Raw genomic sequence first — 12,987 nt, forward strand, 5'->3', positions numbered from 1 at the left:
TGACCTTTACTTGGAATCTGATTAATGTTGAAAGAAGTCAATTAGTCCATAATGTCTTTAGAAATAATTAGCACATCCTGTGGAGCGATAAGCACAGTTCCCTGTTTTATAAAAAAAAAGCTTGTTGCCAAGGCAAGGCCGGATTAGTACCTCCAGGGGGCCCTGGGCACTGAGAGCTCAGGGGTCCTCAACCCACGTACCAACACGTAACAACACGCCTACCCAAAATGACCAATATTTTACATTTTCATTCAATCTGGCATGTCAATCGCACACCTATTTGTCAAAAGCAGGGACGCAGCTTCATAGTTCAACCAAAGTAGGTCTAACCTTTTGCCCTTTCAGTCCAAAATCACAAGACAAGGATACAATGGATAAGATCTCAAGACAGTGTATGGCTCAAGAAGACCTAGGTAATATCACTCAAAACTTCAGAGCAGCACCACACTTCAAATGCCAACATATGACTGGCTGGCTGTACAAGTACACGAGGAGTTCTATTTGTCACAAACATCGAGAGTTACAAAAGTAAAACATGTATTGAAAGTATGTGGTTGCTCAACTAAGTCATCAGTATATGTGATAGAAGATATTATTGTGTGTGTTTGTGTGTGTGTGTGTAAGTGAGAGGGAGAGAGAATGAGTGAGTGTGTGTGAGAGAGAGAGATTGAGTGAGTGAGTGTGTGTGTGTGTGTGTGTGTGTGTGTGTGTGTGTGTGTGTGTGTGTGTGTGTGTGTGTGTGTGCGTGTGTGTGTGTGTGTGTGTGTGTGTGTGAGAGAGAGAGAGAGAGAGAGAGAGTGAGTGAGTGTGTGTATGTAAGCAATAGAGAGAGAATGTGTGTTTGTAAGACAATCCCTCAAATTAATGGATCTTACTTTCTGCCCTTTTCTTGGCAAAGTCTGTGATAAGTTCATCAAAATCCTAACATTGCTCGCTAGCTCAACAACGTCCTCAGGCTCCGTGACGTCACTGTTCCTTGTGGTTGCTGGCCTAATTCGTCACTTTTAGCTTTTTTGAAAAAGCTATTTATTGTTGGGAAATTATTTAATGCCGCCGCCACTCTCTCTTCCTTTTCTTTCTTTTTCTTTCTTTTCGCTGCCCCGCTGGGTGTTCGGCTGCTACCGGCACCATCCCTTTAGCTCACGTGACACAATGTCAATGTGACATGAGTGAAGGGGGGGTTGTGATTGGGCTATAGACCGCCGCAGCGTAGTAATAAAGTTGAGCGCATACATAGTAAGACCTACAGTACAGAGACGGTTTAGAAAATATATTAATTTGACCCTATAGAAAAGCCGAGTTATTTATTGCGGGCGGAGAGTGAGTTTCATTTAAAACAATGTATGATGAGTGAGGTTGTGCCTTGTTACTGAGGGCCCTCTCTTGCTCAAGGGCCCCTGGGCATTGCCCAGTGTGCCCTGTGGTCCTATTTGCCAAGGCCAAATGGCACAAAATGTGCCTTTAATTGTAACCCATGTTGCTTGGTTACAAATTCATTACGTTTGATCATGTTCTTAAAGGCGAGCCAAGATTAGAATTTAATCAGACAGGAACCACAAATAAGATCATATAGAAATTAGCTTCAGGTGACACTTATATCTAACAAAATACAGTTTGAACTCTCAAACACTCTCAAACTGAACACATCAAGATTGTAGTTGCCGAAATCATGCAGACTTTTCATAGAAAATACTACAAAAATATATTTTAAATTATATTTGGCATATATTAAGTACGGTGGCTGACAGGTGCAACTACCCAAAACATTGTTGGCAGAGTTAGCTTGTTCATAAATGGAGGTGTTTTATTAGAAATGACTAGTTCAGCTATAGCTAGCTGGCTTATAGCAGATCTGCAATAATATGGGAAGGAATCATGCCATCATATCGTTAAATTATCCAATAATACGTACATTTTAGGGAACTTTACAACAACAGTGATATTTGGCCATCTTTATAATCCCTGAACGATAACTAGTGCTCTGGTCAAATTGCCAAATATGTTTTTTTCTATTGCATGTGTTTTGGCACATTATTGTTTTTATAATAGCCGCTTTCACACCAAGTACTTTGCCGTACTTAGTGCCGGCACTTAGTGCCCCTGCACTTAGTACCCCATGGAACTAAGTACAGATCGCGTTCACACCGGAATAAGTTCCCTGAGGGAAGATTACGCAAATGAGCCGCTGACGTCACTTCGTCTTCTTCTGCTTTGGGTTTACTGGCAGGCCGCAAACCACTTCACGGTGTATGCTGCCATCCGAAGTCCCCGGCCGGAAGTCCACGGAGTTGGGGACTGGCTTCAGTAGAAGCTGCTGGGACTCCCAGCAGCTTCTACTGAAGCCTTCCGAGTAAATCGCCAGCACGCCGACACCTCCTCATCACTCCACCGCTCCCATGTTTTTTTTTGTGTTGCCATAAGTTATTCTCTCTCCGTTGGTGCGCAGGGCTAATGCTAATGCTAATAATGCTAATGCCAGCAAATACAATGGCGGCTTCACAAAACTTTTCAGAGTTTTACGGGGCGTGGTTTGCAATTCACCCAGCCAATCGAAATTGGTACTTTTTTCCCCCCAGGATAGTACCACCTCTCTAGCAGGCACTAACAATGTAAGTACTCTTTTTGGTGTGAACGCAAAATAAGGGGTACTAACGGAACTAAACGGGAAAAGTACGGGGAAAAGTACTCCGGTGTGAACACGCCTATTTGCATTGTTTCTGAAGCTGCAGCTCATGGAAGTGTTTTGGGCCATTGTAGCGTGTTCGCACCTCTTGGCCACGGTAATTAAGAGATAACTGAAACATTTGAGACACAGACTTTGAACCTTCAAATTTCAAAACAAATTGGGGCAGTTAAAACAACTGCAATACATAAAGGATAAAGGAAGGGGGAAATGTTTTCCTGTAGCTTTTGTTGTGGACATGTGTGATTTTTTTGTTTTGTTTCACAAGATTTCAGGCAACCATGCAGCTGAAACATTAGCTTGTTGTGAAGTTCAGCTGCAAACAGCTGTTCTCTCACTAGAGGGCAGACCTTGATCATTGTGCATAAAGACACATTTGTTTAACAGGCTGATGTAATATATGTGGTATAATAGTGAGGTAAACCTTCAATTTGACTGACAGGTCATAATTAAGTACTGTGAAAGCATGTTGACAAGACTTGAATTCAACTTCAAATAAAAAAGCAGTCTTTACATCAAGCATTGAAAGTAAATGCTGAATTATAATATAGTATATAGTTGCTTGACTGACTATATGCACATTTGCTGCATTAATTAATATCTTCTCTCAATAATTTCACCCTTTATGCTTAACCTTCTAATTCAGGGGTGTATATTGTACCTTTAACTGCACCACGTTTTTGATAATCACTTTGAATATTCATATTAATAATATATAATAAAACTAATAATTGAGCATGTGTTAAAACAGGTATAAGAAGATGTTTGCAAGCTACTTTGCAGTATATATATTTAATAAAAGCTCCTCTGTTATCAGTAGTAATGTTAAACTAATAAACACATAGTGCATTGATAACTAAAATGGACCTTATTTTATACTTTTACCTCATTAAGATTTTGAAGATTTGCTCATATACTTTTAGCAGAGCCTTTATATTGTTACCACTTTTACTTAAGTATATCTGAATACTTCCTCCAATTTCCAATACTGCAACAGACAACTAGAGGTACATTTATATTTCTGATTTACATTCTTCTTTACTCACCTGGTAGTCATTCCTAGTGTTTACAGTATACAGAATTAAAAGATGGTATGAATGACTATCTTAATACTGAATATAGTGATGCAAAAACATCAGCTCAGGCTACAGATTGTAGACAGATGTTGGCTTGTTGAACCAAAAAGTTACTGTAATAAATGAACGCAAGGACAATAACTTTTTAACCACAATACAGCCTTGAAAAAATGTTTGACTTTCCATAAGCAACACTGCTTCCATCTCCTCTCATGGTATTGTTGGGTAATTTGCACATCGTAACCTGATTGGAGCTTTAAATAAGAACATACACACAAGCATGCACACTCGCATAGAAAATTACACGAAAGCACGTGTAGAATGAAAAGAAGAGGGTACCCCTGGTGTTCAACTGTTCATTTTTGCTTTCAGTGTGTGTGTAGCCATTAAGTAAAACACCTCCTCCAGATGTTTTCTAGAGTATAGCTCTGAACAAATTACAGACTCCGATTCCAACTAGAATCCTCCAGAATCTTTTCTTTTCCTCAGTTTTTTCTTAATTCCTTCACTTCTGTTTTAGTTTTCCAGCCTCGTCTGAGTTTCTTTCTTTCGTTGCTTATCTATTCCTGCCTTCAGTACTATGTCATATTTTATTACAGCATATAAGATCAGTTTTTGCTGTTTACTTTCATGTTTGTATTACAGGAGAATACTGCCACAGAATTGTTGATAATTATGGATTCCTGCCATTCCTGGGCTTCACCTTGCACAACCTAACTCCTGACATTTTCTTGCTTTGCAACTTTTCTTCCGTCTCTTTTCCTCCCTTATTTTAGCTTAGCTTAACCAAGCATCAGTGTTAACATAGTATTTATTCCCATCGAATCGCCTTAAATCGCCTTTTAGTCTCCAGATAACATCCATTTTATTAGCAGCTGACTTTACCCGCCACAGGCTCAAAGATCACACACATTGACCTCTTGCAGAGGAGACCGTCGTCTTATCAGAGGCTGCTGGTTGTTGATATGCGATATGTATCAGTTGACTCGGCTGGCACCACATAATGAGCTTGGCGATGGAGAATGTCATCATCTCTTGATAATTCCCATGGTACAAATCCTGTCAGTGATGAAGTATCCCAGTATCTTCCCCCAATAAAGCAGGAAAGGGCTGCTGGATATTATACCATATATTCTACACTGCTACTGCTTATATAGAAAGGAATAATGTTGGTCAATTGAGGTAAAACATCAATCCCATGGGCTCGTTATGGAGAGGAAAAATAAAAAACATGCTGTGTCCACTTACTTAACTTAAGTGAGAACTGGATTACTCAGAAAAATAAAAAGCCCCCAGATAATTAGGGTCAAAAGAGGGGAAATGTTACATTACACACCCTTTGCAACAGTTTTTAATATTTGTGACAGCAACATTTTCACCTCAGGAGCCACAAAGTCCCTTGAAACTCAATTTGTTTTACAAGGTGCGGTCACAAAACCCTACAGATGTGTAGTTAAGATCAACATGAGTTTCAATTTGCGTGGTCTGAACGTGAAAAGGGCACATTTTGTCCCACCATTTATTCCCCCTTGCCTGATTTGTCCTTGCAGAACTTTGCGTGTGGCTGATATCTAATGAAGTTCTAAGATGGGTGTGGTCAGAGCAAGGGCGCTGAGGAAGGGAGGTAAGAAATGGGAAAGCACTCTTGGCCCTGTTTGACGTTGCTGCTGATTGGATGGCAAGATGGTTTCGAGTTCATTTCTTGAAAAAGTGTTAATTCAAAAATGATAATGAGGCCTTAAAACACTTGGGAACACACTTCTTGAAATATGAGTTAGGGTTACTTACAGCAGTAGGCTACGCCACACTGTCAGGCGTTAAAAGGACACTTGAACACAAAAATACCTGTGCTTTTCTTACTGATCAAACGTGTGTTTGGGTTATATTCATGCTATTTTAAGCTTTCATCTTGAAGCTTTTAACTTTATGTGGATTAATCGTACTTGCTGCCAAGAAAAAAGTGTCTGAAGCTCTATGAAAACAAATAAAGAACATTAAAATCCATGTGCAATGTCAGTTGAATGAGGGAATGGGTTTTAAAATTGAATAGATCCTGTTAAAACAGTTTTAAAGCCACTAGAACTGCATTTGTGTCGTTGCATTTTGGATATAATATCTTATTTCCCTAGAAAAGGGGGCTTGGTCTGATAAGACTGGGTGGGCTCCAGCGCTGTGGAGGGGACCTACCTACCTGCTGCTGTTTCCCCGGGACAGGGTGGCGTAATCTGCCGGTGGAACTCCGGGCTCCACCTCCTCTCTCGGGGCTGAGTTACCACTGCTCACCGGACACACAGCCCACACAGTCGGTGAAGCCAGTGCGTGTGTGGGGGTGTGTGTGAGAGAGGGAGAGAAAGGAAGCAAGAGAGAGTGAACAAGTTGACACAGATAGAAGGGGGAGTCGCAGAGAACTACTGAGCAGGTGAGTGCTCCATCTTCCTTCTATGCTAACATTTCTGTCTGGAACCCAATGACGCTAAATCCCTGTTGTGAGGAATATTACCGTAATATTCCGACAGAGGCAACAAGTGTCTGATCATGTCTTTCTAAAGCGAATTTATATAAACCCTATAACTGTAACCTGTTCCTCGTGGTGCGCTACTACTACTGTAATATTCATTTTTTAAAGTAGAAATGTGAGTTTATAAGTGACTTTGTGGCATTTTTATGCTAGGCTAATTATTTTTTTCGCGCTGTGAGCTGTTGGCATGTTTTCGCAGTGGACCACAAGCTAATGAGGTGAGAAAGTGTTGGTGAGAAAACACCGCTTCTCCAATTTGCAAGACTTCTGTAAACATAAGATCAACTTGAGTTATAATGAAATGGTTATATCATTGCCAATTGTTGTTGTTATAAATAACCAGCAGGTGTGTAGCAAGACAGCAGAATATTCACTCCTACCTACTGCAGTCATTGACAAATGCTACAGCTGTGTAATGAACATTTAACTTGACCATTAGTGTAAAGTAACTAAGTAAATTTAGTAAATGTACTCAAGTACTGTTCTTCGGTACAGTTTTGAGATACTTGTACTTAACTTAAGTATTTCCATGTTCTGCTATTTTGTACTTCCACCTCATAACAATTCAGAGGTAAAAATTGTATTTTTACTCCACTACATTCATTAAGTACCTTTAGTCACTTCGCAGATATGGATTAATGATACAAAAAATATATAATCAACAATTAAATAAGACTTTAGTTACAACTGGATTAAACTCACATGCAGGGCCGGCCCTAGACATTTTGGTTCCATAAGCGAGATTTGGTGCCCCCCCCCCCCAAGCAATACACAATAGAATATATAAAGAATAAATAAAAAATCTCTACAAAAGACCAATACACTACAGCAACTGAAATGTATTGACATGTTGGTTATATACATAAAGAAGGTTTCAAATGTATTCATTATTGTATGAACATGTTTTAATTGGGGGGTGGACGTCACATCCTCTAGGGGGGTCCGGGGGCATGCCCCCCCGGAAAGATTTGTTTTATCATTTTAAAGTAAAATGCTTCAATCTGGTGCACTTTGAGCAGAATTACTAGAGAAAACACCCATATGAAAAAGATCGGTTTACATTTTAATAATCAAATAAGTATGTGAACATAACCAATAACCTACCATAGCCAATAACAAATAAAACAACATTTAAATAAAAAAATTTTTTTTCCCAGCGCAGCGCCCCTCCAGATCTGGCGCCCTAGGCGACCGCCTAGTTCGCCAGTGCCAAGGGCCGGCCCTGCTCACATTCTACAGTACCAGCAGTAAATAAAGAAATTGAAAGTAGTTCCACTTTTACCAGCTGTGATAATCATACATCAATACTTACAATAAAAACATACTCTATATCATTCAGAAATAGGCCAAACAGCATAATGAGTACTTTAACTTTTGTTACTTTAAGTATATTTTCATGGTAATACTTTTGTACTTTTACTTGAGTCACACTTTGAATTGAGGACTTTTACTTGTAACAGTATACCTACTACTTTTACTCAAGTACAAGATCTGAGTACTTCTTCCACCTCTGAAGTTGACCGACTACCACTGGATGAGTCACTTTGAATATTTTGTTTTTATAAATGATGCTGAAGCAACAAAGGCAACATGACAAATTCAGCACTTCACTTAAAAAATATATATTTTCCTTTTTGTATGTTCACTTTCAATTTTTGTCTTGTACAGTGTAGGCACTTGGAAGTTGCATTCATCTGAATAAAAAAAACAGTTATTTTGTGCCTACCTTAGATCAAAGTTAAGTGTGTGTTTGGATCATGATTCTGTGAAATCAAACCTTCATTGGTAGCCAATTGTTCATGATGGAATCTGCAACTTGCACAAGTGTGATGCTCTCAGAATGGAAACAGTAACATATGAGACACCATCATTTTGTAGCTAAATAGTTGTGAATATTTGTTTATTCATTGACTCAATGACATTTTTCAATGAGGGAGAAGTAGATGTACATTTAAGAATTATTTACCTAGGTATTTGAGCTTCTTTGTGTAAAAATCATACCAGACAGGCATTCTTATTCAAATGTGGGGGATCTTCTCGCAAATTCAGACCAAAATGATGTGTGTGTGACACCAGTGGGTCACTTGTGGCTGGGAGGCAGATTTCTGACACTGCTGCACACATTCCTACCAGATTAAGCAGCAGCACAGATTAATGGAGGGCAGAGCTCAAATTCACCATCTGAAATGGTTTGAATGGTATTCTGGTTTGCTGCAGGTGAAGAACAGACATTGAGACATTGAGGTGTGCTGTTTCTTCAATCTTGCGCTTTTAAAAAGTAGCAATAATATCTAGGTGTGACTATAGAACGTTCCCCCCCTAATTGGGGCATTTAAGGACGGGCATTTCTAGAGAAGTGGAGGGCTATAATTGTAATATTCGGTGGGTAAAATGTGCGCTTAAATTCAAGAATGTCATGTTAACCTTTATTTCTTGTCACTTGTCAGGGTGTTTAGACATGTGTGTGTTTGGAGCTACATGTTCCCATGGCCCTTGTAGGCTTAGTCTAGCTTTAATCAGCTCAAGGACCTGGCCTCTCGTCCTGCTGCTGAGATCAGCTCTAACCTGAAGGTTAAGAGGATCCACGAGTCGCTCAGGCTGCTAGAAGGGGCCATTTGGGAGAGAGGGAATCTGTTTGGTAGCTGCTCTTCCTCTTATCAATTGACGATAGATTGATCAACATTGGGTGTGAAGGTATCTTGTGATGACATTTACTCAAAGGACTAATCAGAGGCTTTGCATGTTTGAGCCAAATAAATACCTTCTTCATTTCCCAAAGTATGCAGCCATATTTTTGATTTTGCAATGTTATGCTGAATTGGACGACACCCCCCTCTTAATTGATTCACTCACTAATTGTTTTGTTTTGGTCAACATATATTTCTTTAGTTGATTAATACATTTAAATCCTTTTTTTCATGCCCAATAACTTATTTTCAAGAAACCTATGAGCACACTTACCAATGACCTGGAACTGGTGCCTTTGCATCTTTGTAGGGATACAAAGTTTTACAAAGCTGTTGTTTAAAATATTCTTGTAATACACCTCACCTTACATTTTGTCGGCCAGCTAACCAAAAAACATAAATTCAAATACCTACAGGTAAAAGTACATGTAATTATAAGTTATGATAATTGCTTATGAAACAATCTTTTTACTGTAGTCGGAAATCCTCATCTTGATGCACTGTCTGACACATACTTGTAAAACTGGTAGGTCTGTCTTTGACTTAGCGCTAGAAAGAGTAGTAGACTGATTATAGTATTTGCCAGCAATATTTACAATTAATTAATTAATTGATTCATAATGTCATTTCAGCATGCCACAGAACAACTGGTATTGACATTTTTCACTATTTCCTGCCATTGTTTTTTTATCAAATGATCTTGAAAAAAATCAACCGATAAGCAGAATAATGAAAAATATCTTCAGTTGCAGTGCTAGTTCTATGTGCTTTTGTGACGTTTTAACTGTCTTCCACTTAACAAATTGGTGTTACAGTGCAAAACTGGTGCTTTGGTACTTTAAAGGGGACCTATCATGCAAAATGCACTTTTTGATGTCTTTTATACATCAATATGTGTCCCCGGTGTGTCAGGGAACTCACGCAGCGTCATAAAATAAAACCCTCTCTCTTTTCCTCCGTACCCAAATCTCTAAAAACGGGGGTACAACGGAGCTGATCCAGATTTGCGGCCGATATGACGTAATATCTGAAATGTGGACCCACGGCACTATCAGAAAGTTGCTATCAGAAACAATGCCCGACTGTTTTGGACGTAATATGGTCGGTGTTTACATTAGCATCGCTAACACTCAGAGCTAACCTGTACTGGAGAGCATGTGTGTGAAGAAGCAGGAAATAAAAAGGAACTCACCTTGTGGTATAACCGGCAAGAGAGAAAGCCTTTGAGCTCCATACTGTTTCAGAAATAATCCTTGATAATCCATGATATGACGTGTCATCACCGTAGTATTTAGTTTAGACAGTAGCTGCCGGGTCCCATGCATGAGCTCAGCCCCCTCCTTTTTTTTGTTATCAATCTTTTTTTTTTTTAAAGCTTTATACCCCAAATCAGCACTTTTGAAACAGGAAGTGAAATAGAGGGATATGAGGCATGGCTAGAATGGGTGATCTGTTTGGTATTTTGAGCAAAACACTTCATGTTTTTAATATATTTTTATATATCTGAGACCTATGCTATTGCCTAACAATAGCATGATAGGTGCACTTTAAATATCAGGTGTGAGTGCTTAACTGTGAACATTCTTGAGGTATGAATGTTTTTGTATGAAATGGTAATTCTCAGAAGCTCTATTTTAGTTTTAGAAGAATTTATTTAATTTTAATCTCACTAGTGATTTTGGCTGAGTAGGTGTGCAAAGGCAGAAGTCAGGTGTGTGTTTGTGTGTGTGTGTGTGAGAGAGAGAGGATGTGCTGTGTGTGATCCTGTGCCTGGATAATCTATATATCGTGAGGCCTCTCGCTCTATCAGTGTGTCTTTGATATATGATCCTCCGTCAGGGCCCCTGCAGCTGAGACGCTCATAATCATGTCCCCTGATATAAATCAAACCCTTGTTTGCAGCACGCCGACAGGATGGACAGATTACCACTACGCCTCTTTTTCATGTCTGTCTCAAAGTTATGCCTCTGGGGAACTGTGTGGCTAATTCAACTCTGACTAATAGAGTGTCTTCAACTAATGATTGTTTTCATTAGTAGGAGATATAGATTTGATCTTGGGTTTCATTTATGTCATTTGGCTTGTGACTGAACTTCTCTTGCTTTAAGTCAAACTCAAGGTGTTTTAGAAGTGCCACTTACCTTTCAGGATGTAAAGCTCTGCCTCAGAGGGTGTGTGTTACTCCCTCTCCTGCTCACTCAGATACAAGGCAAGGCAAGGCAAGGCAAGTTTATTTATATAGCACCTTTCAACACAAGGCAATTCAAGGTGCTTTACACAAATGAAACAAAGGCATTTAAAAACAGTCATTAAAAAGAAAAGATAATATAATAAACATTAAAAGAAAAAATACATGAATAAAAAGTTACAGTGCAGTTTAAGATATGGGCATGCACACACACAGAGGAGACATTTACAGTGGAAATGGCTGATGTCATGCAAATGCAACCACGGATTGTGTAATCAATAACAGGAAATGGAATTTCCTCCTACGTGGTACTAAAAAAGTCAAATATCCTAGCTTTGATTTAGACAGGAAACTTCTACCCTGTACTGATTGCCTGTGATGATAACATCTTTAGTGACATATCATCTCACATTAAACTGGCAGAAACCCTGACAGAGTAGGCAGACACACAGCTCACGATCTCACAGCTAAACTAATTGATGCAGCAGAAAGTAGCTGCAATTATCCAAGACAACACTCACCATCGCGGCTGCTAACGAGCAGCGAGTATGGTAAACCTTGGGACTCAGTTCCCCATTTTGTGCAGGAGATTAGTGATGGATTCAACATTTTTGTGGATCTTGTCATTGTAAAGCTGGACAAGCAAATACATTTCAAATAAGCATCCCTAGTTATTCCTGCTATTAGCTTCTGTTTCTGCAACTTATTAACACCCATTTTTACAAATATTGTAAACAGGAAACTTTGATTGCCTTAGTAATTATGATGGGAACGAAGAAGGGGAGTTATATAAGTATAATCAAAGTATAAAGAGCAACAGTTTATAGAGGAAGTCAGGGTGGATGGTTAGCTCGAACATCTTTTTGAAGATAAATTAAGTTACGTAAAATTAAGTTTACTTTTATACTTTACTTACCTAGTTTACGTCACTCACGTAACTTACAGTATATTATTTATGCCAATTAAGTTTATTTTGTAACATGCTACTCACATGACTTACGTCTTTTACTTACTTGTGACGATTCACAACATGCGCCTACCGTTTCAATGCTCTTACGGCCCGTCCACATGGCGGCGTGCGTTGAAGCTTCAACGCTTCTTCCCATTCACTTTGAATGGGGTGACTTCACGCTTTGCCGAACTGCATTGTGGTTCCATCGCTTCGCTTTGCTTGCGTTGCTCGCTTCAAAAGTTGAGAAAAGTTCAACTTTTGAAGCTTCGACGGAAGTGTCAGCCAATCAAATCATATGCCAATACAAGCTCTAGCCAATCAAACCGCGTGCTTGTGTGAGATTCATGTGATTGGTTGTTGGTCGAGTTTCAGACACGCCCGCCGGCAAGCTCAACGCATGCTGCCGTGTGGACGCTGCGTTATGGCAGTTGCTGTTTCAGGAGTAATTCATTAACCAGTTAAACCCCACGGCCCCGCGGGCGGGGGCAAAACGCAACATCTTGCAAGAAACAGCATCTGAGGGCTTCTTAATATTTAATAAACTATGAATGTGTCATACTCACTTAACGGGAAGAAACTCAGCTATCAGACAATATTAACCATCTTTAGCTAAACGAAACAAAAGGGTAATAACATAGGCTCTGAATTAGCCCTGAGCGAAAAAATGCTAACGCACTTAGTACAGAACTCAAGGTAAAATACCCTTATTACTTATCGGATCTGCACAAACAAGATATCGATTAGCAAGCTGAGATTCCACAGATTCCACACATATAAGTATCATCACTGAGCGATCAGAAACGACAACAAACAACAACAACAAAATTAGCTTTACGTGACCAAATCGGAAAATAAGTCTTACCGTTGCTGTGTTCTGATCAAA

The 12,987-nt window shown here is 39.4% G+C and overlaps 1 protein-coding gene across 1 annotated transcript in view; it reads left to right on the top strand.

Annotated features, from left to right (window-relative positions):
• The first annotated feature begins 5,987 nt into the window (after nt 1-5,987).
• Nucleotides 5,988-12,987, top strand: part of lamb2l (laminin, beta 2-like) — a 60,960-nt gene continuing 53,960 nt past the window's right edge. Inside the window, exon 1 of the mRNA XM_034145043.1 lies at nt 5,988-6,178. The gene's annotated coding sequence lies outside the window, so the exon portion shown is untranslated. The remainder of the gene's footprint in view (nt 6,179-12,987) is intronic.

Source organism: Trematomus bernacchii, unplaced genomic scaffold (genome assembly GCF_902827165.1).
Source record: "Trematomus bernacchii unplaced genomic scaffold, fTreBer1.1, whole genome shotgun sequence".
NCBI classification, from domain to species: domain Eukaryota; kingdom Metazoa; phylum Chordata; class Actinopteri; order Perciformes; family Nototheniidae; genus Trematomus; species Trematomus bernacchii.